We start from the raw sequence: 25,397 nt of genomic DNA, 5'->3' as shown, positions 1-25,397 counted from the left end.
ACACTACTATGCCTTGCAAATCTCCCAAGAATGAAATTCGAATATGCTGCTTTCTGCTTTCCTTTTCCTTTTTTTCTTTTTTTTTCTCCTCATTCTCCCTTCTCTCATTTCTTTTGTACTGTGTTAAAATAACATCTTTCTAAAACAGTGTTTCTTGGAGCACAATTTGGGAAGTGTTGAAAATGAAAAAAGATGCATGTAACAATATTTCCCCCTAGTCTGAAATCAGTAGGAAGTAATTTACTTCCCCTTTTATTGGAAAGATTTTAGATGTGGTTAGATTTCCATATTTGTCATAAGAGAAGGCTTAGAGCTGAGCGTTCTGATACATAGTAATTTTTAAAAAAAGACTTTATCCATTGTCTTCTATACGATCAGCTTTTTTGTTCGTGTGTGTATGTGTGTGTGTGTATATCCTCCAACTTTCCTGTTTTATACATTCTTCCCAAAGAAATTTAAAATAATCTTCTCTTAATTATATGTCGATCTCTCAATCAGCCTTTTATTTATGTGTTAATGTCCGATAAAAAAGGAATTGTTTTGTCTTCCCAACAATATCATTATTGGCTGTTCAGTTCCAAGAATTAAAAAGAGAGTATATAGAGGAAAGTGTCACGCTAATTTAGAGGAAAGAGTATTGTTTCCATTCTCCATTTCAACAACTTTTGACTTCTCCTTTATACTGCCTTTCTTTTTCCTGCTTCCTTTTTTCTCTTTATTGTGGCAAAAATTATATAACATAAGATCAATCATTTTAAAGTGAACAATTCACTAACATTTAGTACCTTTCCAGTATTTTGTAACCACCACCTCTCTCAAGTCCCCAAACGTTTTTAATACCCCCAAAAGAAAAGCTTATACCCATTGGCTGCCTCCCACTTCTTTTGTTAGTTTTATTTCCTTACAAATAGCAGATCCTTGATAGATTTGACAGTGCTTATAGTATCTGCATCAATCTAGCTTTTAGGATTTTAATAATAGGTAACACTTATTTTTCATTATTTCTGTTGTATAAGCTGTTTACATGTGTCATTTTATTAAAAATCTCTACAATTAACCTGTCCCCATTTCATATATGGTTTAAAAGAAGTTAACTTCCCCAAGTGCCATAGTGGGTAAGTAGTCTAGTCTGTGAGATTCCAAAGCTGATTGTCTCAGTAGCCATATCTATCAGGGGATGAAATATTTTACCACATACATATGTACACCAGAATATGCCTATGTAGGCATATTCCAGAAAATTTATTTAGGATTTGAGTTTCCAGGTTGAAAAAAAGCTATAAAGTGCCAAGCACAACGAATGAAAACAGGCCAATACCAGGCAGTTATTACAAAATTTCTTTAAGAATATCAGAAATAATGAGAATGTCTCAAAAGCTTTTGGGATCATTTAGGAGGAATTAGGAATATATATATGTCATCTAACTTCTCATAATCTAAGAATCTAATTTAAAGATGGCAGATGGAGGACTAGCGCTTTACAAGTTCTGCATTCAGCCTAGAGTTCTGTATCCAGCCAAACCATTAGTCAAGTGCAAAAGGAGGAAAGAAAGACCTTCAAGAACAAGAAAAAAAATATATCCACCATGCAACATTTCTTAGGAAATTCCTAGACCATGTGCCCTAACAAAATAAGAGAATAAACCATCAAAATAAAGAAAGGGGCTTTAAAATTTCGTTTTAAATTTTTCTTTTTCTTTTCTTTTTTATTTTTATTATTTTTTTTGAGAGAGGGGTCAGTGAGGGGGCAGAGGGGAGAGGAAGAGTCTTAAGCAGGCTCCATGCCCAACCCAGAGACTAATGCGGTGCTCCATCTAACATCCCTGAGATCAGAACTTGAGCTGAAGAGTCAGATGTTTAACCAACTGAGCCACCCAGGTGCCACTAAACTTTACCATTTTAACCATTTCTGAGTGTATACTTCAGTGGCCTTAGGTACATTCATATTGTACAGCCTAAAACTTTTTTTTTCTCCTACCACACTGAAATGTTGTACGCATTAAATAGTAGCTCCCCCATTTTCTCTACTCTGAGCTCTTGGCAACCACTGTTCTACTTTCTGTGTCTGTGTATGTAACTATTCTGGGCACCTTATATAAGTGGAGTCATGCAATCTTTGTCTTTTTGTGACTGACTTAGCATAGCATGTGACTTCGTTTAGCATAATGTCTTCAAGTTGCACTCATGTTGTGGCCTATATTGGCCATGTTTTCTTCCCTTGTATGTATATAGCACATTCTGTTTATTCATCCATGGATGGACACTTGAGTTGCTTCTGCCTTTTGACTGTTGTAAATAATGCTGATATGAACATGGGTGTACCAGTATCTGCATCTTGCTGCTTTCAGTTCGTTTGGTTGTATACCCAGAAATGGAGTGGCTGGGTCAAATAGTGATTCTGTGTTTAATTTTTTGAGGAACTACCATATTGTTTCTCCCAGCAGCCGCATCATTTTTCATTCTCAGCAGCAAGAATAAATGTTCCAGTTTCACTACATCCTTGTCAACACTTGGTATTTTCTGAGCTTTTTTTTCCTCATTCTTTTTTTTTTTTTTTAAGATTTTATTTATTTATTTGACAGACAGAGATGACAAGTAGGCAGAGAGGCAGGCAGAGAGAGGAGGAAGCAGGTCCCCTGCAGAGCAGAGAGCCTGACATGAGGCTCGATCCCAGGACCCTGGGATCATGACCTGAGCCGAAGGCAGAGGCTTTAACCCACTGAACCACCCAGGCGCCCCACTTTTTTTTTTTTTTAATAGAGCCATCCTAATGGGTGTGAAGTGGTATCTGTAACTTGAAGAAATCACACATGTCAGGTACAGAAGCAGAAACCTGAGAAACTTCCTTCTCTCTATGAGCCTTGACCTCTCCTGCAAAGCCCCTTCCCCAAAAGCAAGAGGAAAAGGACGGGGCATAAAGCACCCTTATTTTAGCTAGACTCTTCCTAAGATTTTTCCCATTCTTTTTACTTCTGGAGTATGATAGCTGATGATTGCTTTGTTTGCTGGGAACCAGCGCTCTAGGAAATTCGTGTTAGCCACTTGTCCACTCTCATGTACCCTGGCCCTCTGTTTTAAAAAATGAACAAATGCTAAAAGAAGGTTTTAGAAACAGAGGTATTTAAAATGTGCACATTGGACACATCAGTACTTCTAGCATATACACTTAGAATGACTGTAATTATCTTGAAACAACTTACAAAGTCTAAATTTGAGGTCTATGGTCTCCCTTCTTGGAAGGCCTATTTAAGCATCTGGTTGATTCAGTCTTATATTTCTCATCACCTAATAGGAGGCCTTCCATCTCTTTCCTCTTCTGTTCCTCTTTTAAATTTGAGTCTAGACAATATAGCTCGAGTTCCAGAGGAACCAGAAAAATGACCAATGATTTTCAGTTTTGGGGACTCTAATTTTGTGTATGATCTTTTTGCCGCATGATCTTTTTTCTTTTCATTGAAGTATAGTCAACATATATGTTATATTAGTTTCAGGTTTATAATGTAGTGATTGGAAAAATCTAACAAGTATAACTGCCATTTGTCACCATAGAATACTCTGACTTATATTCCCTTTCATCACCATGACTTATTCATTCCATAACTAACCTGTATCTCCTGCTCCCCGTCACCCATTTTTCCATTTTGTCCATAGCCATACCTGCTCCCTTTTGTATTTAAGGGTCTGTTTCTGCTTTTTGTTTGTGTTAAAATTTTTTTTTTCAGATTCTACATATAAGTGAAATCATATGGTATTTGTCTTTCTGTGACTGACTTACCTTGCTTAAGGTAATACTCTATATCCATCCATGTTGCAAATGCAAAATTTCATTCCTTTTTAATGGCTGAGGTATAGTCCATTGTTTGTGTATCAATCATCTCTTTATTCATCTGTCATTGGGCACTTGGGCTGCTTTCATAATTTGGACTTGTAAATAATGCTGCAGTAAACATAGGGGTATATGTATCATTTTGAATTAAAGTTTCTGTTTTCTTTGGTTATATATACTTATTAGTGGAATTACTGGATCATAAGGCAGTTCCACTTTTAATTTCCTGAGGAACCTCCGTACTGTTTTCCATAGTGGCTGCACCAATTCACATTCCCACTAACAGTACATAAGGGCTCCTTTTTTTCCACATTCTTAACCAATACTTGTTTCTTGTCTTGTTTGGACTCTAGACGTTTGGCAGTTGTAAGGTGGTAAGGTGGTAACCTCAGTGTGGTTTTAATTTGCACTTACATAATGATTAGTGATGTTGAACATCTTTTCATGGGCTTATTGCCCATTTGTTTATCTTTTTGGAGAAATGTTTAGCAGTTTGTGTTTTTGTTGTTGAGTTCTAGGAGTTCTTCATATATTCTGGATATTAATCCCTTATCAGATATGTGATTTGCAAATATTTTCTCCCATTCTCTTGCTTTGTTGATAGTGTTCTTGATGAACAAAAAGTTAAAAGTTTGAGGCAGTACATTACAATTTAACTATTTTTTGTTGTCTGCCTTTGGTGACGCATCCAAGAAATCATTGCTAAACTGGTATTATGAAGCTTTTCTTCTGTATTTCCTTTTAAGAGTTTTATAGTGTTTGGTCTTTTTTGCTTAGATCATTAATCCATTTTAAGTAATTTTTGACTATGTTTTAAGATAAGGGTCTAACTTAATGCTTTACATGTGGATATCCACTTTTCCCAACACCATTTGTTGAAAAGACCATCCTTTCCCCATTGAATGGTCTTTCCACACTTGTCAGAATTTTTGACCGTATATACAAGAGTTTATTTCTGGGTTCTCTATTCTAGTCAGTTGGCATACATGTCTGTCTTCATGCCAGTACAACACTTTGTATCTTTATGGTAGATTTTGAAATCAGTAATTGTGAGTCTTACATCTTTGTTCCTCTGATTCAAGAGTCTTTTGGCCATTGAGGGTTTTTGAGAGTCCATATGAATTTTAATGGAATTTTCTAGTTCTGTAAAAAAAAAGTTTTGGGGATTTTTGAATGATATTAATCTGTAGATTTTATTGGATGATATTGAAATATTAACAGTATCAGATTGGGGTGTCTTTCCATTTTTTTAGGTCTTTAATTTTTTTTTTCAACAGTGTTTTATAGTTTTCTCTGTATATCACTTCCTTAATTAAGTTCTTTCCTAGATTCTCTTTTTTTGGTGTTTATCATGGATGGAATTTTCCTTTTTGGATTGTTCATTGTCAGTGTATAGAAGTACAGCTGATTTTTGCACATTAATTTTGTATGCTGCTGCTTTTTATAGTTTGTTTTTATTTGATGATTTTTTTTTTTTTTTTTTTTGTGGAATCTTTAAGGTACATGTAAAAACATATAGAACATGTCATCTGCAAACAGAGATAATTTTATTTCTTCCTTTTTAATATGGTTGCCTTTTTGGATAGAAGTAGCAAAACAGACTTCCTGTTTTGTTATTGACCTTAGAGGACAATTTTTGTCTTTTACCATCGCATGTCATGGTAGCTATAGGGTGTGGAGTTTTTCTTTTTAAATCGACTTTAGTTTTTGGAGCTATTTTACATTCACAGCTACATTCAATTAGAAGGTACAGAACTTTCCTGTATGCCCCCTGCCCTCACACATATATGGTCTCCTTCATTATCCTTGCCCTCTACCAGAGTGGTTTATTTGTTGTATTGATGAACCTGTACTGACATCATTATCATACAAAATCCATAATTTCCATTAGGCTTCACTCTTGGTGTTGTGTGTTGTATGAGCTTGGAAAAATTTTAATGACATGTATCCACCATCATAGTAACATACCTAGTGGTTTCACTGCTCTAACAGTAGTCTGCAGTCTGCCTATTTGTCCCTTTCCTCCCAGCCCAGCCGCTGGCAACTGCTGATTTTTTTTTACTGTCTCCATCCATACTTCTGACTTTTCTATACTGTCATATAGGTGAAATCATCCAGTATGTAGCATACAAAAACTCTGGTACTATCCAATATGGCAATATATGAAAAACCCACAGCATGCAAAATGGTATGGCCACTTGGAAGACAGTTGGTAGTTTCTTAAAAAACTAAACATACTCCATAAAATCAAGCAATTGTATCCCTTTGGGTAGTTACCCACAAGAGTTGCAAACTTATATTCACACAAGAATGGATGTCAAGTCTTTAATGCCTGGCTCCTAAATGAGGAAAAAGGGGGGAAATGAAGGGAAAAAATGGGCTCTGGATCTTTAAGTCCCCTGGAAGCCTTTTCCATCAGTGGGGATTTCAGCAGTGGTGGCCTGCTTCTGTGTGTGCAGGTGTGTAATCAGAAGCAGTAGCCAATGATCAGAACACAGATCTCTGATATTTGGAGGACAAGGTCCCATAAGCTGGTGTAGGCTGTGCTAGGTATATGTGCATGGCTTCCTGTTGCGAGGTGAGGGGGTGGGCACTGGGGTGGGTAGCTGCTACCATAGTGAGAGTTGAAATTGACTGAAATTAACTGTGAACTGTGATTTACTGTCTAAGCCTTTCCCTAGAAGCTGCAAGCTTTTGAATAGACTCCAGGATTCCAAAATAGTTACACTAGTCAGATTATGCCAGTACAATTCTTGTTTAGGTGGGGAGATGGATTCCTGGTGACTCCTACTTTGCCATCTTCCCTCAACTAATTTCTTATTACAAATTTTTTTTTATATCTTTTGGAATACGTGTTTATGTATTCCTTTGACAAAAATAATTTTAAAATGCACTTTGGCAGCTCATAGGAGTTCATAGGAATTGAGGAAAGAAAAGACTTCTAAAAACTAAAGACTGTATTCTCACAGCTGTCTTTAATGAATTCAGATTATTATATATTGAAATTATTTGAATGAAGTAGGGTATAGTGTGTCTTAGATTGTACTCTATTCCACATTTTGAGGGTATTACCTCTCTCTGCTCTTAAGTTTTTAGTCTACTTTCCAAGTTATCTGTAGTTAAATTTTCCCATTTCCTTTTTCTTTTTTTGCTGTTTTTTCCATTGTATCAAATTTGCTTTTTGGGCATTGAAATTTTGGGAGGAGATTGTATCAAATTTGATAAGGCAGTGAGCCAATTGTGGGCATGAAATCCTTGGGAGGAGAGAGGAGGAGGGTGGGAGGGGGGCAGCCATGGTGAATGTTTTCCTAAGTAATATTCAAGTTCTTTGAGAGAACTTACCCTCCCCCCTTTTTAAAAATGCTGTGATATTTTCTCTTAAATAGATTGTTTATCCTCCTGCCAGTCTCACTGTTGGGCAAAGTGCTAGATAAGAAATTGTATAGTTCACATTATTAAAGGGAATACAAAAAGTATTTTACCAACCCTTAGTCAAAAAAAAAAAAAAAAAATAAAAACAAAAAAAAAAAAAAAAAAAAAAAAAATTTTACCAAAAAAAAAAAAAAAAGAACAGCTATAGGATAATAAATAAAAGAACAGAGTCAGAGTTCTGGGTTGCACATGACAGAAAGTAGCTCTAATTAAGCAGAAAAGAATTATTTGAAAAATATTAGATAGCTCATAGGTAGAGAATCAGGCTTAGAAATTTTGCAGAAGCAAAAGACCATGCCTTGCTTTGAGGGAAGCAAGGCATGGTCAAGAGGTTACAATAAGGCAGTCTCTGCTTAGGACATGGCTGCTTGAAAACTTGCTATCCCGGGTACTGCTGCCTTGACTGCATGTTGGTGACTGTGCTTATAAGCTTTCAGCACTTCTGGAGCTTTTTCTTTCAGTGATCTGACTCCTTTGCCCCTTGCTATCACCACCTAGGATTCAGTGTCCAGAGTAGGAGGACCTAATTGGTGTTAGACTTGCACCCATGATGAGGAAGATAAGGAAGGGAATATTTGCTTCTCACTTCTTGAAATTCTCTCCAAATTAGAATGGTTGTGGATGCTGAACAGCCTAAAGAGTACTAATACCTCCTATAAATTTCTCTTACTTCACACGTCCTATCCTCAGACTCTCTTCCCAAAGATACCTACAATTAAAACTTTCAGGTATTCTTTAAGAAACTGTTTTCTTCTTACATCCACTTTTTAAGAGAAATAGTTGGGAACATAGTGCCTACTCTTCTGCATCTTGCTTTTTTTTTTTTTTTTTCCATTTACCATACTTAGGAATTTTCCATACTGACATGGAGATGGAACTGATTTTGTTATTGGCTTTTATTCCATTTTATGATCATTCCATAATAAACAGTCCCCTCCAATCCATATTAGGTTATTTCTTGTTTGTCACTATTGAAAACAGCACTCTAATAAACATTTTCACACACATACCTTGGTGTCCTTTAACAGGTATTTACTGAAGGTAGATCCTTAGCAGTGGAGCAGTGGAGTTTTTCTCTTCTCCACAGTGGAATTTATTCTCACCAACATGTATGACAGCATCTTTCCCCCTTCAGTCTTGGCAAACAATATTATCAAACTTAAACTTTTTGTAATTTGTTGGGTAATTTGAGTTTTATTGCATTTCTTTAATTGTGAGATTAAGCGACTTTGTGATCTTTATTGGTCATATTTTTTTCCTTTTGGTTTGTACATGTATACATGTATAAAATTTTTTTTTAAATTTTTTATTTTTGATAAACTGACTGACCCTATCTTCAGCATATTTAAAACCCCTTTTTTTTCTTGAATTAAGATTTTTATGAATCCCATCTTGTTTCAAAAATTAAGGAAAATTTTTTCTTAGTGGCTTCAAAAATTAAGGAAGTTAGTGGTATTCTTTCTTAAGACAATTTTATAATGCCCTGCCTTGCTGGTCTTTTGAATTTTATGACTGCGAGATTCAGGTGAAGCTGTTACAGAGAGCTTGATGGATTATCTCTGTTTCAAATTATTGATTGCTAACTGTATGCTTTACTAATATGTCTAATCATGGAATGTCAAAGATTTTGTTAACAGTTGTTTGTTCAAGAATATTCTTTAAGAAATAACCTTGCTTAAATAGCAAATTGAAACAATTTTATCCAGAAGAAAAATGTCATGCATCTACCACTCTTGAGTTACTGAATCAGAGCAAACCTTCTCTTGGACAGAGACAATAGATGTGAAAGGGAATTTAGTGGCTCCTAAGCCTAGCCTTGCCTTTTCTCTCTCTTTCTTTTTCTTTCTTTCTTTCTTTCTGGAGTTCTGCTTATCCTCTGGCTCTAGTGTCATACGACTCTCTAACCTGTGCAGTTCTACCTTATTTAATGTTCTTTTTGGATCCAGACATTTTCCTCATTTCAAGCCTTTTCTTTTGTCTTTACTATTCTTATGTTCCTTTATATATGCTCTTTTGTATTCATCTAGGATTATTTCCCTTTTTTCCACTAGGATTATTTCCCTTTTTCCCCCCCGGTTGTAACCTTTTAAATCTGAACATTGTGAGTGAATTCTCTGCAACTGTATTGATTGGTTTTCTAAGATAATTTCTGTTCATTTGCCTTTTTTAAACTAGTATCGCTTGTGATTGTTTATACAGAATTTTAGTTTTTAAATTAGTCTCTCTGTAATCTTTCCTTTTGGATTTTGAGTTATGAATTCATAGCCTGTTATTTAAATGAAGCTTTTGAAATCCATTTTACTGATCTGTATCATATCTAACTATGCCAGTATTTCCTTCCTTGTCTGACGTGAACTCTAAAATTATATGAACACTTTCTCCCTGTTTCCTGGCATTTCTTGTTCACTAGGTTAGAAAGAATTTTAGTTTTCCTTCTTTATTGTATTATTCTACTAATAAAATTAATCAAACATACCAAATTTGTTAGAAAACTGCGTCCAGAATTTAGTGGGTTTAAGCCACTGCCTTCGGCTTAGGTCATGATAGGGTCCTGGGATCTAGCCCCACATAATAGCAATTAAATCTCTCTGCCTGCCAGGAATTTGTGATCTCTTTCTGTCAAGTAAATAAATGGTTTTAAAAAAAAAAAAAAAAAGAAAGAAAAATTTTTTCATGGGCGCCTGGGTGGCTCAGTGGGTTAGGCCTCTGCCTTCAGCTCAGATCATGATCTCAGGGTTTTGTGATCGAGTCCCGCATTGGGCTCTCTGGTCAGCGGGGAGCCTGCTTCCTCCTCTCTCTCTCTCTCTCTGTCTGCCTCTCTGCCTACTTGTGATCTCTGTCAAATAAATAAATAAAATATTAAAAAGAAAATAATACTTTGTCAATAGGTATTTTGACAGTTGTAAAGTCCCAGTAATTACTGTAACTTTCCTCTTTTAATTTTATGCTCTATTCCAAGAATGTACCCATTTCCACTACCTTCCTAAGCATATGTATTGTGGTCTGTTGTGTTTTTTCAAAGATCTCTGTGTTTTAGACCTGTGCTGTCCAATATGTTAGCTATTAGCCACATGTAGCTATTTATGTTTAAATTAGTTAAGGTAAATTTACTCATTAATGTTCATTTGCATTAGTTTTCAATAGCTACATGCGGTTAGTGGCTTCTGTGCTGGACAGCATAGATACAGAACATTTTCATCACTGAGGAAAGTTCTATAGGGCAGTGCTTTTTTTTTTTTTAAGAATTATTTATTTATTGAAAGACACAGCAAGAGAGGGAACACAAGCAGGGGGAGTGGGAGAGGGAGAAGCAGGCTTCCTGCTGAGCAGGGAGTCTGATGCAGGGCTCTCAGTTCCAGGACCCTGGGATCATGACCTGAGCCCAAGGCAGATGCTTAATGACTGAGCCACCCAGGCACCCTGGACAGTGCTTTTCTGAATGTCATTTTGCTTTTCATTCTAAAAAGTTCTCATTCCTGAAGGTGATATACTTGTTGTATTTCTATCTCTGGTATTAAGCAAAATACATTTGAGATATTTTGACGTGGGTTGCATTTTACATGTTGGTAGTTGTAATCAGATTACTTTCATAATCAACTTTATTGAGGTATAATTATATATATTCACTTTAAGTGTACAATTAAGGGAGTTTTGACATGTATATACATCCATGTAAACATTGCCACAGTCACGATTTAGAACATTTTTAGTGCCATAAAAGTTTTCTTCATGTCTCCCTATAGTCAGTCCCCCCCAGCCTTGATTCTGGACAGTTTCTAATTCTTCACTGTATTTAAGTTTTGACTGTGTTAATATTTTATATAAATGCAGTTATAGAGTATGTACTTTTTTTGGTTGGGTTTCTTAGTCTTTGCATAATTACCTTGGTTGTTGCTTATATCAGTAATGACTTTTTTCTTTTTATTGATGAATAGTATTCCACCTTATGGTTATGATATAATTTATTTATCCACTCACCTGTGATGGGCATTTGGGTTATTGTAAATTTAGGTCTATTATGAACAAAGCTGCTGTGAGCATTCATGGCCAAGACTTTTGTGGAAATATATATTTTTTTTATGTCTTTTGGTTAAATGTCCATGAAAAGAATTGCTGGGTCATATGATATAATTACCAAAAGAAAAAAAGGTATATATATTTAGGTTAATGGAACAGAAGAGAGATTACAGGAAAACTCAAACATAGGTTGTTAGAAAAGATGATAGAGAATTCACTGGGGACAGGATACTCATATTAACAAATAGTGTTGGAACAACTGAATATCAGTATGAAGACAATTACTTCTGATAATACAAAAAAATCTCATATTACATACAAATGGATATTGTAGATAGAAGTATAAAAGTAACATGTAAAACTATAAAAACGAATAGATAAAAACAGAGAATAAAATCTTTGTGACCTTTGGTTTAGTCAGAGATTTCTTTTTTTTTTTTTAAGATTTTATTTATTTATCAGATTGAGAGAGGGGAGAGAGCGAGCACAGGCAGACAGAATGGCAGGCAGGGGCAGAGGGAGAAGCAGGCTCCCCGCCGAGCATGGAGGCTGATGTGGGACTTGATCCCAGGACGCTGGGATCATGACCTGAGCCGAAGGCAGCTGCTTAACCAACTGAGCCACCCAGGCGTCCTGAGTCAGAGATTTCTTAGTACATAAGAAGTTAACTGGGTAAGAAAAAATTCACAAGCTGTACTTGATCAGCATTAAAAACTTCTGTTGTTTGAAAGACACCATTAGTAAAATTAAAAAACAAAAACAAAAACAGGAAATTTGGAAGAAGTACTCACAATGCATATATCCAAAGGACTTGAACTCAATGCAATATAAAGATGATTTTAAAAAATTCACAAGAGGACAACCCCATAAAGAAAAGACAAAAAAAAAATTTGAACAGAAACTTTACAAAAGAAAATACTTAAATGATAAGTAAATATATTAAAATATATTCAAAATAAATCATTGGAGAAATGGAAATTAAAAGATAACGAGGCCCTGTTTCAAATTTTACTGGGATAGCTAAAACTTCAAGGGGTAATAATGCATTGGCAAGGATATATAGCAATTGGAACTCTAATCCATGTTGGTAAAAGTGCAAAATGTTACAACTTCTTTGGAGAAGTGCTTGGCAGCTTTTAGTTCATAGAAATAGCTTTCTGAATTTTTTCACTGATAGCTCACTTCCTCTGCTGTTTCTTTTTCCTCTAGTTCTATTCCTCTTTTGAGAGAATAGATTTTCTTTCCTACTGGGGATCCTTGTCTTTGATCAGACTTTAATATAAAACTCTTAGTTTTGCTTTTGTGTTTAACTTGAAGTAATAGAGGAGAAGGCAGTACTGTGAAGGCAAGTGGTAAGATTGCATTTTTTTAAATAATTTTTTATTTTTTATAAACATATATTTTTATCCCCAGGGGTACAGGTCTGTGAATCACCAGGTTTACACACTTCACAGCACTCACCAAAGCACATACCCTCCCCAATGTCCATAATCCCATCCCCTTCTCCCAAACCCCCTCCCCCCAGCAACCCTCAGTTTGTTTTGTGAGATTAAGAGTCACTTATGTTTTGTCTCTCTCCCAATCCCATCTTCTTTCATTTATTCTTCTCGTACCCACTTAAGCCCCCATGTTGCATCACCACTTCCTCATATCAGGGAGATCATATGATAGTTGTCTTTCTCCGCTTGACTTATTTCGCTAAGCATGATACGCTCTAGTTCCATCCATGTTGTCGCAAATGGCAAGATTTCATTTCTTTTGATGGCTGCATAGTATTCCATTGTGTATATATACCACATCTTCTTGATCCATTCATCTGTTGATGGACATCTAGGTTCTTTCCATAGTTTGGCTATTGTGGACATTGCTGCTATAAACATTCGAGTACACGTGCCCCTTTGGATCACTACTTTTGTATCTTTAGGGTAAATACCCAATAGTGCAATTGCTGGGTCATAGTGCAGATTGCATTTTTAACAGGATACTTTACTTGTATTGGATGTATAACTGAACTTAAGTTTGACAACCTAAAAATGAATAGGAGAAAAGAGTGTTTGGAGCTTACCTGTGTTAATGGGATTAAGGCAGAGATGACTTACATATTAAAAAGAAAAACAACAACCCAATTTCATGTTTTAGTAGTAGCAATGGCAGCTGCAGGTATATTAGAGTTCTAAGAGCAAATTTTAATTTTTAAAAAAGATTTTATTTATTTATTTATTTATTTATTTATTTGAGATAGAGAGAGAGATCACAAGCAGGCAGAGCAGCAGTCAGAGAGAGGAGGAAGCAGGGTCCCCGCTGAGCAGAGAGCCCGATGCAGGGCTCGATCCCAGGACCCTGAGATCATGACCTGGCCTGAAGGCAGAGGCTTAGCTTAACCTGTGGAGTCACCCAGGCACCGTATGAGCAAATTTTAATTTAACATGAATGCAGCAGAACTAAATAGGGTGCCAAATAATGAGTTAGCTACAGAAAAATGTAGCAAATAAGTAGTTTTTTTTTTCTTTTCAGATATGAATTTTTCTTTTTTACCTATTTTTGGAGTAGTAGTCTTTTCTGAATGGGATATCTTTAAAAAGGATTTGCTTCTGGGTTTCTCCCAGACTTCTAGGAGCATTTATTATGATTGTGGTTGTCTTTTTTTTTTTTTAAGATTTTAAGATTTTATTTATTTATTGATTGTGGTTGTCAGTGCTGCCCTGTAAATACAGTAGTAGTTGTCACAGAGGAGGTACTCAATAAATATTTGTAAGATGAATTTTTATCAATTCTCCAAGCATTTAAAAGTGATCAAATGCTCTAATAATATAAACTTTAGTAGCAGTGTATATTGACAAGCAGATATACCAGTTCACTTTCAAGAAAGAGAATGACTCAGGCTTTCCAATAAAGCTTGAATTTAATTGTCTAGAATATATTTAGTCTACATGAAGCCCTTCCGGTGGGTGGATTGATCAGTTAGCTGTTGAAACATGGAAAAAGCATGGTCAGGCTTTAGCCAATGAACCTCAGATAAGTTTGGCAAGACAATTCCTGTTGTAAAGATGGAGACATCAAAATGTCTTTGTTAGAAGTTGCTTTAACTAGCTTCTTTTCTTTGATTCCACATTTATTCAGCAGCACTATACTTTCAATTTTTGGTGGGTCTCCTTATGGAAATATATTGAACTTGTCATAAAGATGTGGATAATTCCTGTGTCAGTTGGACTTTTCAAGGAAATTAATGTATTGCTGTTATGGTCTTTATGATATTTACGTATCAGTCATATGACATGAGTTTGAATTTGTTTCTGAATGAAAGTACCATTCACTATACTGATAGGATTACATCTTACACAGAAGGTAGAGGATCAGACCCTGGACTGTCATAGTAACTTCACCAGAGTAGTAACAGAATTTCTGAGGCTGATAAAGAAAGTTTATCTTGCAACCCAGATTCCTCCCCCCTACCTTTATTGGAACAAGTTTATTAATTTGGTATAAGTGTGTAGAGCAGCTAGATTGAGTTTTGCATTTGTTTAATGTAATCTTGCATTCCTCACAATTGAACATTGTGTTTTATTTTTTGCCTGTAGAGTGCTCCACTTTATATAGCAAGTATATGTAAACCTACATAGACTATATTTCATAAAAAAACTATAAGGTCAAATTTAAAATTACTTTATAATCACTGACTTTCTTAATTGGTGTATTTAGTCAATTTACATTTAGTATAATTATTGAAATGTTTTGTTTACCATTTTTCTGTTTGTGTTTAGTTGTTCAATACTCCTTTGTTCATTCATTCATTCTTATTCTCTTTCATTCCTCTTTTCCTGTACTCGTAGGGATTAATGGAATAATTTTAGGTATTCCATTTTAATTCTGTTGACTTTCTAGCTATATATATATATATATATATTTTTTTTTTTTTAGAGGTTGTGCAATATGGATTAGAAAACACACTTTTTAGTTTGTTTTAGTCCTCTTAGAGTTGATATTGTGGGCATTAAATGTAAGAAACTTATAAAAGAAGAATTTATGTCTACCTATGTATTACATCCCAGAATACAGTGTTACTTTATTTGCTTTATACACTTGTGTTTCAGAGAAAGGGAAGGAAAAAATGTTCTTTTACCTTTATTCCCATTATTCCCTTCAGCCTGAGGGGCAGGTCTGATGGCAACAAATTTTCTCTAGTTTTTTTTTTTATTTTTTTTTAAGATTTATTTATTTATTTGAGAGAGAGCATGGGGGGAGAGGCAAAGGGAGAAGGAGAGAGAATCTTCAGACAGACTCTGCATTGAGTGCAGAGCCCGAAGTGGGGCTTTATCTCAGGACCCTGAGATCATGACCTGAGCTGAAACCAAGAGTTGGATGCTTAACCCATTGAGCCACTCAAGTCCCATTGTCTTTCACCTGTCCTTCTGAGACTTCAGTAATACAGGTGATAAACTACTTTGTATTGTTACACAGGTCACTGACGAGCTGTTCATTTTTTCAATTTCTTGTTTCTGTTCTTCAGATTAGATAATTACTACTAATTTGTTGTCAGATTCATATTTTTGTGTTCCAGCTAATATTTATGCATATCAAGCTGCCTCTACACATATTTATTATCTAAAGCATTTACTTACTTTATCTGCAAGTGCAAATTCAGTGAGTTAGGAATTCAGAATAGGCATGGTGGAATGGCTTGTTTTAGCTCCAAAATATCTGGAGTCTGGGACTCCCTGACTAGAAATGAGTTGGCAAATTGTGGCCAAATCATCTACAGGTGTTTTCACTCACATGTCTGGTAAATGCTGGCTGTTATCTGGATCTTCAGCCTGGCTATTGGCCAGCACCCCTCTACTTGGCCTTTCCAAGTGGTCTCTCCACGTGGGTTAGTTCATGCTTCATCATATTGTGTTAACTTTGTGCCAAGAGTGAAAATCTAGAGTCCAAGGTGGAAGTGCTTGACATTTTTATTATCTAGTCTTAGAAATCACATAATACCACTTCTGCTATATTCTCTTGATTCAGGTTGTTACAAAGGTGTGCCCAAGTTTTAGGGGGAGGAACAGTAGACTTTACCAGTGATGATGGAAGAAGTGTTAAAGTTAGGTTGAAAGGAGAGATATGTGAGATGGATGATGCAGTCCTTCTTGAAAAATGCAGTCTGCCACAGCTTTCTTCTGCAGTCTCCAGTCTTCTTTTAAGAGTAGATTTTTCTTTCCAGATACTGAACTTTTGAGGCCTAGAATTTCTGTCTTTTATAGTTTCTGTTTCTTTGTTGAGAGTTTTCATTCTTTCACTTATTGTAGTTATCTTCCTTTGTATTCATGTATGTATTTATAATAGCTGTTTGAAGTCCATATCTGCTAATTCCAACACCTGGTTCATCTTGGAATTAGTTTCTATTGACTGCTTTTTTCTTTTAGTCATGGGTCTTATTTTTCTGCTTTGCATGTCTAATAAATTTTAATTGTTTAATGTCGTGATTGATATGTTGTATGTTGTGAAAGGTAATGTTGTAGGGAATCTGGATTGTTACTTTCTTTAAGGGTGTTGAGTTTCATTTTGGCAGGCGTTTCTTCTGGCATGGTTAGGCTTGGTTTTCTTTGTTAAGGCAGGCTTCTTTCAGATTTGTCCTTTGTCTTAGGGCATGGTCCTCAATTCTAAGGTGTGGCCTTTCTGGGGGCTCAGCTGAATACCTCGTATGCTTCAATGAAGTCTCTCCATTCTGGCTGGGCCAGAACTCCTCCTCCTGGCTGTGCTATCTCTGGTGTCATCTCCATTATGCTTTCAGATCCTGCACATATGCAGCCCAACTCTTGGCCAAGGACCAAACGTGAATTTCCACACAGACTTCTGAGGTTCTCCTATTCAGTCCCTTTTCTCTGCCTTTTTGTTCTACAAACTTCAGCTGTCTTAGCACCCCCAAACTAAATCTCTGCCTTTTACCTCAGTGAGACCTTTGTTGCATTTGTTCTGTTTCACCCCTGTGTCAGAAGAGAGCCTTCACACTGAAAGTGAGGTAGTCATGGGAGTTACCTCATGTTCCTTTTTTTCTGAAGGATTGTAAGCCTGTGCTGCCTTTTGTTTAGTGCCCAAAATGGTTGCCCCAGTTTTAGATTTGCTTCTAGTCAGAGGATAATTCCTGTACCAGATACTCTATAATGGTTGAAAGTATATACATGCTACTGTAAGAAAACTTGCAATAGATGACCCGTTTGTATTGAAAACCAATATAAAACTATTTTAAGAACAAACTTATTTAAGGCCTGAAATTTTTACAATAACCTTACTACTGTAGAATAATTTATAATATTCAAATTTTGCTTTTTATTGAATTTTACCCATAAATTTGTATTGATTTTTTTCCAGAAATAGCAAATGCAGTGAAAATTTTAATATCATTCTCTCTTCCTGACTGATGTTAGACATTGCTAATCATTAATGATATTCTTCCCCAGTCTCCAACCTGGATGTTGTTTTAATAGCCTAAATATTGCACACTGGTAAGCAAGCCACCACCAGCTTGATGCTTATTTACCATTTTAGTGTTTATTTCCATTTTACTAGCCCAATCAGTATTATTTTGTGGGATATATAGTTTTTATGAAAGATTTCCCTAGTAAATTGTTTACTTCTCTAGAACTGAAGAACTGAAGTGATTTTTTAAAAACAATCATGTTAAAAGGAATCATTAAGGCTATTTATTCTCAGTACTTCCTGAGTGAAATGTAAGAAAATATAAGCTTGTGAAGCAGACATTCTTAGCACTTGTGTCTCTGGTAAATAATATTTGAAATTTAAAAGAGAATAGAAAGCTGGTTTTGAATATAAGTTATAGACACTAGCTAAAATAACACAGGAAGTGTCTTGATGAAATTAAAGGTTGAGCTTTCTATGGCTGTGCCTCTAGGAGGGATTTAAAGGTCAGTGACCAGCATTTTAAAAAATTGTGTTTTGTTAATCATTGTTTTTCACTGAGATCGGATTTACAATTTTGTGGTAGTGTATGCCAATAATTTTTTTAAAGATTTTAATTATTTTTATTGGACAGAGAGAGAGAGACCACAAGTAGGCAGAGAGAGAGGGGGAAGCAGGCTTCCCACTGAACAGAGAGCCCGATGCCCAGGAGAGATCATGACCTGGGCTGAAGGCAGAGGCTTATTAACCCACTGAGCCACCCAGGTGCCCCTGCTAATAATTTTTTAAAAAATGTCCTTGAGACAGGCTTTGTATGAATGAAGATACCACTTTAAAAAGCCTCATGAGTCTTTTTTTTTTTTCAAGATTTTATTTATTTATTTGACAGAGATCACAAGTAGGCAGAGAGGCAGGCAGAGAGAGAGAGAGAGGAGGAAGCAAGGTTCCCGCAGAGCAGAGAGCCCTATGTGGGGCTCAGTCCCAGAATTCTGGGATCATGACCTGAGCTGAAGGCAAAGGCTTTAACCCACTGAGCCACCCAGGCACCCAATCATGAATCTTTATAGACAGGAATTGCATGAATCTCATTAAAACCATATCTGGGGGCACATGGGTGGCTCAGGCAGTTAAGCATCTGCCTTTGACTTCTGGGATTGAGCCCTGCATTGGACTTCCTGCTCAGAGGAGAGCCCTCCTTTTCCCTCTCCTCCTCCTCTGCTGGTGCTGTCAAATAAATAAATAAAAATTTAAAATATCCCAAAAAACTCAAACTGTTTCTCAAGGAGGACTGTTGTCATGTTAAAAAAAAAAAAAAAAGGGTTTCCATTCTTTTCTAATTCAAAAATAGTATATGAAAATATTTATTTTATGTAAACTAAAATATACTGTTCAAAAACAGTTGGATTTCTAAGCTCATCAGACTGATTTTCTGGGTAAAATAATTAATATATAACTTCATCAATTTATACTCTTTTGGAAAATACAGTAGGACACTTTTTTTTCCCCCCATTGGAAAGTAGTATATGCTTATGTTTTAACAGTTGCGGAAGTGTTGAAAGTGAATAGTGAAAACCTCCATCTCTCCCTGAAAACTTGTGATAACTGCTATGACTGTTTTGGTATTTCAGCCCCACTTAAGTGTGTGCAGGGAAGCCACATGTGAATCATGTTCCTTGTTTTTGGGCTATAAGATGAGTGTTTCCTTATTTATACAATATTGGTTTGTATATTTGGATTCAAAACTTAACAGTCCCAGACCAAAAATGTACTAAAAGTGAATTGTTAGTCCCCCAAAATACCTTTTTCACTGCTCACATTTAAATTTTAGCTTTCTTGGAGAAAATTGTATTTTGCAGATCATTCTTGCTTACTCATTTTCTCTCAAAAACAAAAACAACAAAAAAAAAAAACCCTTGGAGGAAAAGATACGGCAGATAGCAATGAGTTATGTTTTCTGAATTTTATAGTCACTGTCCTTCAAATAATTTGTTTTTGTTTGGGTTATCCCAGTTATCCTTAGCATTTATCTAAATTTCTAAATTTCTGACCATATTAAAATGCAAACTGAGAAAAAGCTGTAGAAGTATAAAGCTTCTGGAAAAAAGCATAGAGAATATCTTTGTGAACTCTAGGGGTAGGGAAAGAGTTCTCAGAAAGGATACAAAGTTGTAAACAAAAGAAATATTTGATATATTGGATTTTTATCAGAATTTTATTTTCCTTTTTTAAGATTCTATGTATTTATTGTTTGAGAGAGAAACTCAAAGAAAAGTGGAATGGGGCTGCAGAGAGAGAAGCAGACTTCTTGTGGAGCAGGGAGCCTAACATGGGACTTGCTCCCAGGACCTGGAGATCATGTCCTGAGATGAAGGCAGACACTTAGCCAACTGAGCCACCCAGGTGCCTTTTATCGGAATTTTAAATTGTTGATTATCAAAACACATTATTAAGGAAAAGAAAAGGCAAGTCCTAGATAAGGAGTAAATATTTATGTCAATACATATATGTGATAAAAGACTTTTACCCAGAATATATAAAACATCTATAAATCAATAATAAAAAGCCAGTTAATTCAATGGGGCAGGGGGGTGGTGGCTGGGGAATGAGCCAATGAGTTGAACAGACATTTTCAAAGAAGAAAATATAAAAATAGCTAATAAATAAATGGAAATATGCTTAATATCATTAGTCATCAGGAACAGGAAGTTGAAAAACCACAGTAAGGTACCACTTTGTACCTGTTGGGAAAGCTGTGATTAAAACTGACAGCACCAAATGTTGATGGGACTGTGGAGCAAATGGAACTCTTAAAATGCAGATAAGATTGTAAAATTGTATAACTGTTTTTGGAAAACTGTTTAGTAGTTTCTTATAAAGTTAAACATACACCTGCCCTATCTACCTTATGACCCAGCAACTCTACTTCTTAGTTATTACTTATTACTCTCAAGGGAAATAAAAGTAGGTGTCTCCAAAATTCTTGCACAAGAATATGTACTTATTCATAATAAACCCAAACTGTAAACATCCTAAATATCCATCAAAGGAGGATGGGTAAACAGATGATGGTGTAGTCATGCAGTGGAATCATTTTCCGAATAAAAGGAATCAACTATTGATGCATGTAACATGGATAAATCTGTACAACAGTAGATTAAGTGAAAGAAGCCATTTACAAAAGACTGCATCTTATATGGTCATATTTATATGAAGTTCAGGAATAAGGACAAATCTGTGGTAATATTAGCTGCCTGGGAGCTTAGTGGGGTTTGACTGCAAATAGGCATAAGGAATTTTCTGGAATGGTGGAATATTCTGTATTTTGATTGAGTTGGTTGTACACCTATGATCTCTTTCACTGTATGTAAATTTTATCTCACTTTGAACTGAAAATCCAAAAGTACAAGTTGAGAAATGTTTAGGAATTGGGAAGATAAAGAGGGTACGAGAGACAAGAGTAGAAGGGTGTGTAGCACCACTTTTTTCTGTAGTATAATCATATTTTTGAGTAGAAGTCATCTTAGCAGAATCACTGCTTCTTTGGTTAGTTGAAGAAGTAGGCTAAACTGAAAAATCCTAAAAACCCCTTGGCAAGAGTTCTTAGTCTTTTTTTATGCCGTGTACCTTTTTGGAAGTCTGGTGGAGCTTATGGACCCATTCTTAGCCCTTCTTAGAGTGATTTTAAATTAGGATTACAAATATATCTGTTAAATTAATATTAGTCATTTGTTCTTGTTTTTGTTTTGCAGAAGAAAAAAGGTTAGAGATAATTGCAACCAGAGACTAGAACAACAGTAGAGAAAATCAATGATCCTCTTTACTTTTCCTTCATTAATAGAATACCACTTGTTTGCTGTGTACATGTTTTCCCAGAATGCCGATGGTAATTCTAGCTTCCCTTGTGGCTAGGTTTGATAATGTGATAACTTATGATCTGTTTTTCTTAAGTAGAAATGATGAGTTCTTAAAGGAGGGGCCTATCCTTCTTTCCCTTCTCCAGTCTGCTTATACAAATATGATGGTGCACCATCGTAGACCTTGCACTGCCCGTCGTGCTGGCTGAGCATATGATGGAAGGGTCCTGGGTCCAGTCCTGTATGAAACAAATCTACCCAACCAGTTGTACACTACTAATCCTGAAATTTATGTGGGAGAGTAGTGTATTCGGTGTAATTAGTAGCATATTTGTTTATGAGCCCCTCCTCCCTCCACCTTCTTCTATTTCTCACAGCTAAACCTTATTCTCACTGATACAGTTACTCTAGTATTACTTTTGATGGCAGGGATAATAATTCATAAATAATTTTATCCCAGGGAAATAAGCACAATTTCAGGTACTTAATTCACATTTTCTCAATACATTTAAATAAAAGATAATCTTGATAGGAGTGGGTATCAAGGAATGAAAACATGAAAACATACCATTAAAAAAAAAATAGTAGGGACCCAGAACCCTTAATGAAACATGGTCATGCAAGGAAAGAGCCTAGTCTGGAAACTGCTGAGTGGTTTATGGAATGAGGGCCTGACTCTGCAGAAATTAAGAGGAACCCATCTTATCATACTAAGTCCAGTAGAGAAGGTTTTGCTGGTATAGGAGAAAGTCATTGTTATGTTCGTTTTGATTATAATAGTTCAGAAAATACTAAGAAACCAAATATGTGCTAGAATACTTTAGTTAACACATTATATAAAATTTATAGTCTAATAACCTAATTCTTAAGTGCTGATAATAAGTAGTATTTTACCATTTGCAACTGTTTTAGTATGACATACAAATACAAATATATCATTTCAATTAGTGACAAAGTTATGAGTAATTATTGTGTGGCAGGATATTTCACATCCAAATGTATGAACTCTCTTTCCTCTCTACCCAACCACACACATTTTCAGCCCTCTTTGTAGTAGCTAAATTTGTAATTTTGGTTATATCAATTTTGGGTTTTATGTGATTATGACTAGATAAATGCAGTTTACCGTTAAGTACTATAACTGTTTTTTCCTGAGCATTTTATTTTCCCTGGAGGTAAAATTCTCTCTGTCTCTCTGTCTCTCTGTGTCTCTCTCAACTTCTTTAGTCTCTATGTTTTTAACTTCAGTTTATCCCTAAACTATATAAATCTCTTAACATGTTCAATCCCATTGGACATTAAATTGATTTTAATCTTCTTTAGGAGCCTTCTGATCTACCGTGAGTTGGGTCAGTTGTTCCCTAGGTTTGCCTTCTAGCTGTCTACTTCAGATGTTTCATCACCATCATTCTGAGGAATTCCCTTTTCCCCTTCTCATGAGTTGGAGAATTGTCCTGGAACTGTCCTCTTTCTTGGTTTCCCACCTTGTTTTGGTGGAACACATCTTCTAGTAACTTCCTGAGAGAGAAAATGTGGACAGCAAAATTATTTGAGATTTCTCTTGTTTAAAAAATGCTTTTACTATATATTCACACTTGATTTAATGTCTCTTTTGGTATGGTATTCTAGGCTGGAAATAGTCAGAAGGTTTTTTCCTGGAAGTTGTTTTCTAGCTGCTAGTGTTGCCATTAAAAAGGGTGGTGTAATTCTGATTCCAGATACTTTTTATGAAACCTCTTTCCTCTTGGGCAGCTTATAGGATCCTACGTTCATCTTTTCAGTATTCAGAAATTTCACTGAGCTATATATGCTGTATTTGGGTCTATTTTCATCACTTTTGCTGAATACTCATTGTATCCTTTGACTTAGGAAACTCCTGTCCTTCAGTTTGGGGTATTATTCTCAAATTATTATCTTGGATTTCTTCTCCTTGTGTTTTCTGTTCTTTTCTCTAGAACTCATAAGTTGAAACTCCTTGACTTTAAATCTTCTCATTTGTTTTCCATTTGTTTTTATTTTTATTCTGTTTATCCTGCTGTTTCCTCAGCTTATACTTTTCTAAACTCTCTCGCCTATTATCTACCTCCTAACGGTAAACAAATGTATATACATGAAGTACATACATGTGGTAAAAACACATGGCAAGTGCTTTTATTGGCTGTAATTGTTGCTCTTGTTTAGGTTTGTTTGTTTGTTTTTTGCTCTTGTTTAGTTTTGTAATTGTTTGGAGGGAGAGGTCTTTGGTTTTGATTCTTTGGCTTATTAGCTGTATGACTTTGGGCGAGTTTTATAATTTTTTTGACTCCTATTTTCCTTGTTTGTAAAATGTGAGTAAGTTCTATCTCTCAGATGTTTGTGAGCATCAACTGAGAATATATATATGAAAATACTTAATAAACTTTGTATGGAGTTAATAGTTACTACTTGCATCTTTCAGATATGGAAAGTTTCTTTGAAAGAAAATGATGGCTGAATTTTCATGTTACTTTTAAGATTACTTGATTACACATGTCTATTTTTCTCACATCTAAATGAGCTAGATGAACTTAAGCTAAGTGCTAATGCTGCCTTTTAAATAACTTACTTAATACTCAACCTCATAATGTTAGGCTGAAGAGAGATGAAAATATTTATTCTGTGAAAAGCTCTGGCTTTACTTCAGATTGTATAAATCTGTGTAATGTAATAATTATTTAAGAATGACATGATTATTAATTTAAACCCATGAAGGGAATATTTATTGGAATTTGTTTGTTTATTTTTCTTAAATGGTACTTGAAATTAGGAAAAATGGAATCTTTTAGGTTTTATCAATAGTATAAATGTAATTTCAAATGTTAGCTCATTTTTGTTAATGGTGGCTTTTTGTTTGTTTGTTTTGTTTTAAGGTTTTTGGATTCAAAGCATAAAAACCATTACAAGATATACAATCTGTAAGTATGTTTTTTATTTGTATGCTTGCAAATATCTTCTAAAATAACTATTAAGTGAAAGTTATTTCCTTGTTAGAATCAGGTAGAGTTAACGATATATTTTAACAGAATTGTGTTCCTAAAACAATTAGTCCAAGACGTTTGATTAAGAGCATTGTTAGGTCATTCAGAAAGCATAGTGATGAGGTCAAAACAATGTTGGCACACATTCACTTTACTTGATCTGGTTTAAATGACTTGGCATCTAGCCCATCTTTGAGCCAGTAGCCTTGTGGTGACTTGAAGTGTAATTCACAGCAGAGCTTTTCTGTTAAAGCTTTAATAACCTCTTCCATGGAGCTGTGCTTCAGAGTGGGTGTGGTTCTGTTTATTCTGGTCTTTAGGTCATTCAATTGAACCAGCTTTTAGGGTATTCTCCAACTGTATATAACATAAATAAGTTACCTAAAATTGTTGAGATGGGTGGTTTCTGTTGTTTGGGGCAGGGATGTAAGGCTTGCCCGCTTGGTACAGCTGGTTTATCTTATCTTTAACCTTTTGTTTTTCTTTTTGACTTTGTCAGTAGAGATGTGAAAAGGAAAAAAGAACAAAAGAAAAATGGGAAGTAAATATTTTGTCATTTTTGCCCTTGAAGACTATTATTCCTTCCCAAAATACTGACCCATTTTCTACCTTTTAAAAAATGGTATATGATGGGACGCCTGGGTGGCTCAGTTGGTTGAGCCACTGCCTTTGGCTCAGGTCATGATCCCGGAGTCCTGGGATCGAGTCCCGCATCGGGCTCCTTGCTCGGTGGGGAGCCTGCTTCTCTCTCTGCCTCTGCCTGCCGCTCTGCCTGCTTGTGTTCTCCCCCACTCTCTCTCTCTCTCTGACAAATAAATAAAATTAAAAAAAAATAAAAATAAAAAATGGTGTATGAAATGTGTTATTTTTCTC

The 25,397-nt window shown here is 35.4% G+C and overlaps 1 long non-coding RNA gene across 1 annotated transcript in view; it reads left to right on the top strand.

The window, feature by feature from the left end:
• LOC123390217 overlaps positions 1 to 25,161 on the top strand; it is a 54,045-nt gene extending 28,884 nt beyond the window's left edge. The window contains exon 3 of the long non-coding RNA XR_006604878.1: positions 24,417 to 25,161. This is a non-coding gene — a long non-coding RNA (uncharacterized LOC123390217). The remainder of the gene's footprint in view (positions 1 to 24,416) is intronic.
• The last annotated feature ends 236 nt before the right edge of the window (positions 25,162 to 25,397 follow it).

Source organism: Mustela putorius, unplaced genomic scaffold (assembly GCF_011764305.1).
Source record: "Mustela putorius furo isolate JIRA1106 unplaced genomic scaffold, ASM1176430v1.1 tig00537292_pilon_pilon_pilon, whole genome shotgun sequence".
NCBI lineage: Eukaryota > Metazoa > Chordata > Mammalia > Carnivora > Mustelidae > Mustela > Mustela putorius.
This window is presented reverse-complemented; position numbering and strand designations above follow the sequence as displayed.